Genomic DNA, 6,469 nt, shown 5'->3' with positions numbered 1-6,469 from the left:
CTGCAACTGTAGGACAATACAGTACAGTATTAGTTGTCTACCTTTAAATTTGCATTATAGAGAAATTGTATGTAAATGTCAACTTTAAAATTGTAAAAAAAAAAAGGAGTCAGCACAACATGAAAATGTGATTTTTTTTTTTCCCGGTTGCTTTTCAAGCAGAAGAATTGAGTTGAGGATTGTTGTTGCATTATGTCGTGGGAACCCAGAAAAGTGCTGATCGCTTCATATTGTGCAGGATATTGTCACCCATTCAGCTTCCCACAGCAACAGTATCTTCAACAGATGCTTGTTTGTTCAGATTTACGTGCTGTCTGGCGTGTGACAGGAAGTGGTAACCGGTGGTGCGTTACAAGATGCTCGGCTGCAAACCATCGCCTGGGCGTGCGTCGTCGTTCTCAGTTCAGGTTGATGGTGTCCTCCTTAACTTGTGTTTTGTGCCTGCATCTCCAGTGGGAGGAAAACGTGGGGTTTGATGTTGGTGATGGATAAGTATTGGTACTGTATTTTTTTTTTTGATTACTCTCCACTTTGCTGGACAGAGTGGTGTTTGTTGGATAGATTTCTTCTCACAGGTCAGGTGTGTCATTTCTCTTCAAGCCGTCTGCATTCATGCAAAAATATTTAGTTATATTTTTCACACAAACAAAAGCTTCAAACTGCTCAGACTTTATACTTTGTTTATGACTCTTTCACCAACAATAACACAGAATAAAAGCACACAGGAGTGTAAGCATGTCATGGAGATGTTGTGGTGTCTGCAGGGACGGAAAAAGGGAAGAAAATCTAAGTAACTATGAAATCTAGTGCGCCATGTAGTTGGACTGTAATTGGTGGGTTTGAGTTTGAGTCAAAAAGCTTGACTTTCCCTCTTTGTTTGTGTACAAATCATCAGTTTTGAAGGAAGCTACATTTTAAAATAACTCTTAAGGGTACTTTGACTTTGTATTGTTGGATATTTTCGTAAAGATACAACACAAGAACATTATTTTGTTTTTAAAACAAAAGGCAGGTCTTTAGATTGTGAGATTTCTTTTAAGTTTTCTCCTTTTTTTCATTTTGAATAACAAACATGAAACAACATGTTGAAATAATGGATGATAGAATTGGAAAAAAGTAACAAAAATATTAGAATCCAGTTAATTCCTTTGCATTTTACTCATCTCTATGAAGTCAGGACATATTGATCTCTATATTCTGTCTTGATCACATGCATTCTGCCTTTAAAGGAATACTTCCACATATTGGACAATATGCATATTTACTTTCTTTCCAATAATTAGCTGAAAAAATCAATACCACTCTCATGTCTGTACGCTAAATATGTAGCTAGAGCTAGCAGCCAGTTAGCTTAGCTTAGCATAAAGACTGGAAAGGGGGGGGGGGGGGGAGACAGCTAACCTGGCTCTGTCTAAAGGTAGCAAAACCAGCACCTCTATAGCTCACTGTTTTTTTTCCAGGTGCAGTGACTTCCTGGAGTCTTGTCGCTGTTCGGTTGCCAGGCAACCAGCGGAGAAAGCCACTAGTCCCTGAAGAAATAGTCCAGCACTGTTTTTGTACGGATTAAACAAATGAGATATAACGTATTAACTAATGAGCTTTAGCTGTTTCCCCCTGTTCCAGTCTTTATGCTAAGCTAAGCTAATCGGCTGCTGATTGCAGCTTCATATTTACCGTACATGCACGAGAGTGGTATCAATCTTCTCATCTAACTCTCTGCAAGAAATGTCCCCAAATGACAATCTATTTCTTTCAAATGAGGACCTTTGACTCAGTCCAGCATCACATGTTGTGCCAATCTCATAAAGATTTAGAAATGTTTACATCCATCTGGACGCATGCCTAATAAATCTGAATATTTTTTAATAGCAGATGTTTTACCCAGTTCAGCTGTAGGACTAAACACATATACCAGCATGTGTCGTGTTGAAGCCAGTTATATTGTTATATTAATGTAATGAAGAATTTATGTGTCCATTAACAGGATAAATAATTAATCTAAATGACCATAAATCCCTCTGATTGGTTTGTACTGGATCACGTCATGGTCTAATGGTGAAGATGTGTGTACAGTATGCTGTGTGTTAGTTGTTAGATGTTGAATCTTTAGCTGAGAGGGTTCCCTGCACTGTAAATCTGTAAATCTTGTCCCTCTGCTGTACATTCATCAGTGTTCCTGTCGCACATTTTAAGGGACATTGTGTTCTTGTTTGGTAGAAACAGGTAGAGCCTCTTTGCTCTTACGGAAACAGCTGTCCATCATGTTCAGACGGCACCGACAGGCTCCTAAATGGACTGTATTTTGCCAAACTGTGAGGATTTGTACTGTAGCTCTGTTTATATTCATACCTTGACAGAAAGCTGAATCCCACATCCTGGCGGGATTACCTCTGTGCCTCCCATCACACACGATCATGTACCTTTTGTAGAATAAGGTTAAAATGGTGGACAGTCTCCGGTAAAATTGGTACCGCTTACGTGAAAGTTTGAACATTATTTAGTAATACTGTGAGTACACTCACAATTTCTGGACAATTAGGATATTAATGCTGTTAAATATTGTCACATTGTGATTTTTGTTATAAAAGTGCTCTATATCCATTTTCAAGGAACCTTATGTTCAAAATACTAGTGCTCCGGGTTGGAAATCTACCAACTAACCATTATTTAAAAGCAAAACTTCTCATGTTAAAAGCATTTTATAAGATTTATATGAACTGCAATTGTACTACTCAAATATGCTGATTACAAACAATTCCAGTCCTGTTCTGCTCCTGTGATGCTACAAAGCAGAGTCTCACGAGTGACTGAGGATGCCCTCTCTGTGTGATTTATGTCTGTGTTGTTTTGTCTGTGGTGGGATGTAATGTTGCCTGGGCACTGTCAATCAAATCTGATCACAGCAGCCACAGAGTCCTGATGAAGTTGATTATCTGAGTGTTTGACTCTTAATAAATAATATCTGTGGATGTTTTTCCAAACATTTAAGGTGAATACAAGTCTGAAATGCCCATTAATTAAGCAATTAGAATTAGAATACTGTGTCCTTCTTTAATATTTTCTTCCACTGTGGCCTCATCAGAAATGTATATGTAGCCACTTCAGATGTTTGACTTTATCTGTTTAATATTTGAATGTTGCAGTTCATGTAAACACGTAATAACGTTATGAAAGTTTGTGTTTTTCCACTCTGCTTCGAACTCCAGTCGACTACCTCCGCTGTCTCCTCTCAAAGGGCACGTAAAACATTTACACTCCCGTGTTGTGACATGTATGCACTGCGATGGCAGACGTGCTTCGATGAAGTTCTGTTCATGTGTTTTATGAAACAATAAACCTCGTTGAGAAATCCTCCCTTTGTCTCGTCGTTCTGTCTTTCAGAGCGCTGCCAGATTTTACTCAATACCAAAAAGGACAAAATCCCCCACAATTCCTGTGGTTACAAAAACACCCGCAGGCCATGGACGACAGATTTATTCAATGACATCATGCTCGCTTGCATCACTGTGTTGCTTGTTACCATGGTGACGATGATGACCCGGCTGCCTTCGGTAGAAATCTAGATCATCTAACTGGTTGACTGTTTGAACTTGTGTGTGTATAGTACACATTTGTATGGTAGAATATAAATGTCTCTAAAGTGGAGTCAAAGGGCAAACCTTTGGCTCTGCAATCAAAAGATATTTCATCAAAAGAAAATCTAACTGGAGCAAAAACTTAATTTATTAAAAGCAGAGTTATTTGAATTGCAAACGTTTTTAGGTCAAATAAAAATAGATTGAAATGAATGTTTTGTAGTACAATCAAAAACATTTACATAACATTTGGCCAATTTAAGCCATTAGATCAGGAAAAGTTAAAAATTGAACATCTACATATCCATGACATCTTGAGATTGTATTAATCAGCTGCTCTTAACAACATTGTCTTTCTATTGCTTGCACCTTCTCCAATTTTGGTTCATTATATACCAGTACATTATATATTGACTGCACTTGAAAGGACAAGGCTGTCGTTTCTCACTGGTTCCTACTGACGACGTAAATCTCTAAAAACCACACAAGTCACAAATATATAACTCCATAAAAAAGCTCAGTAATTTCCTTAAACAGCTGGACACTGTAGATTTAGCAAATGTTACTCAAACAGAAGTAAATAGTACATTTCTTTGGACTATTTTCAGACTTATTTGGTGCTCTATTTACAGCAGCAGGACACAAAAAATAAAGCACAGTGCTCGTGTAAGGAAGGCACAGTATGACAGTGTAGCTCACTGATGTATTTTTAATAGTTTTTGAAAAACAATGACGCTCTATGGCACAGAGGAAGAAGATATCTCAGGCGTTGGATACACAGACAGTACTTGTTAGTAGATCAAATTGTTGGTTTTGGTGTTTTCACTGGATTTTTGTTGTATCATCAGTTGTAATGTGTGCACAGGAGGTTATGCAAGAACATGTACACTGCACATACATGTCTTTGTGTGTGTGTGTGCTCTTACACTAAGTGTCTCAGATGACTTCCACATGGCTGGATGCCAGCGAGTTTCCAACAGGTATCTGAAGTCCCTCCGGACTCCTTCTCCATGTGCACTCCACGCTATTAGCATTTCAATCAGGAAAAACTCTTATAACAGGCCTCTCAGTCTTCGAGCGTGGTTGTGTTTCCTGGAGTCATCTGACCTGAACGCATATGCACGTCAAGAGAAACAAGCGATGCCTCTGGGTATTTGTTTCAAATGTACACGCGTGTCTTTGGGCTCATGTGAGTACAGTTACGGTTGCGTAAATCCTCAAGCAATTTTCTTTTGTGTGTGTTGATCATCTTCTGCACATTGTCATGCAGCTCAGAGTCTAACATTTCAATAAGGCCATAGTACACCACCAGAGATAACGGCCTCACTGACAGGCTGCTATTAAAATGCTCCTTTAGTTTAGTGTGAAACAAGAGTCTGGTTGTCTTTCCACAGCCAATTACAGTGGTTGGGGATCTCAGTGACGACACCCTACCTAATTACAGTAATTACATGCAATGACACCCAAAGTCTCGTAGGGCTGTACTGTATGTGGCTGCTACATACAACCGAGTCCCAATATATATGACATGATACGGACAGAATGTACAAAATGCTCCATTAAGTTGTAATCATTGGAGTCAAAACGCGAGATGATTAATCAAACATGGTAGAGGAGCATTCTGGGTAATTGATGAAACTGATCCAGATGTTGCAGTGTTTCTCAAACTTTAATTAAAGGAGAATTACAGCATCGTTTAGAGTTGAACCCAATTTACAGCTGTCGACATCTGGTTTACATTTCCACTAATCATTTTGCAACACGTCATGTGATTATATTTACAGAATTTTTCCATTCTGTATTGTTCTTGAAAACGTGCCTTAGCTTGAAATTAAATCCTGGCTTCATATTAACTGCTGTCCCAGCTAACGAAGGGGCACTAAACAAAAAGAGTACTGTATACAGAGGTGTATGTGGCAATAAAGGTTATGATGTTCAGTGTTTAGATTCCCCTCAACTGGGTCACAATCAAGAAACAAATGGACCAAATAAAGACTTTACATTTACTGTGATTGATTACATCAAACTTTAGAAGTTGGTTTGTGCACTGAACAGATGTTGGAGGCAATAAATGATAACAAATGTCAACTTGCAAATACCAGCATTAAGGATTAAGAGAAGCAGAGCATTTAAGATAAAGTATTTAATGTATTGGTTTGTCGTGGCTATAATTATTGATTATAGGCTTTCTCTGGGGATCTTCTCACCGGTCCTCTATTTGATTTTTGTTCATCATCTCTTGCTTTTTGAAGGAATGATAATTCATTATCAGGACATTCACTTTCTTTGCCAATATTAACCAAGACTGTCTCATAATTGTGTGCTCCTCAGCTGCAGTCTAATGCAGCTCACCCACTGAGGGGTTTACGGGGTTAGCTGCGTCACCAGATTACAGGGAAGTTTTACCATATAGTTGCATCATCAAACTGTATATACAAGATGGTGAAAGGCAGAATTGCACTGGAGGCTTTAGGGTAAAAGGTGGGACTCAATTGAAATCCCTACATTTAACTAGGACTGCTAACTGTAGCATGGCTACAAAGCTTGGTTTTCTAATTTGTTTGTTATATTTATCACGTCGTCCATGACTAAGAGTCAGCCATGCTCTGTGAGGCAGTACACAGCTGTGTTATGAGCTGAATGCTAATACTAGCATGCTAACATGCTCACGATGACATTGCTAACATGGCGAGGTTTAGCAGGTACAATGTTTACCATGTTCACCATCTCAGTTTCGCTTGTTAGCATGGTAACATTTACTTATTAGCACAAACACAAAGTACATTCTGTATATAATGCCATTACTTGTACTTATTCCTGAACTGTATATCTTTTTGTTCATACTGTATATTCATCTTAGTGTAAATCTTTATCGTTTTGGGGGTATTTAGTCA

This window comes from Enoplosus armatus, chromosome 12 (genome assembly GCF_043641665.1).
Source record: "Enoplosus armatus isolate fEnoArm2 chromosome 12, fEnoArm2.hap1, whole genome shotgun sequence".
Classification (NCBI taxonomy): Eukaryota; Metazoa; Chordata; class Actinopteri; order Centrarchiformes; family Enoplosidae; genus Enoplosus; species Enoplosus armatus.
Note: the sequence above shows the minus strand (reverse complement) of the source record.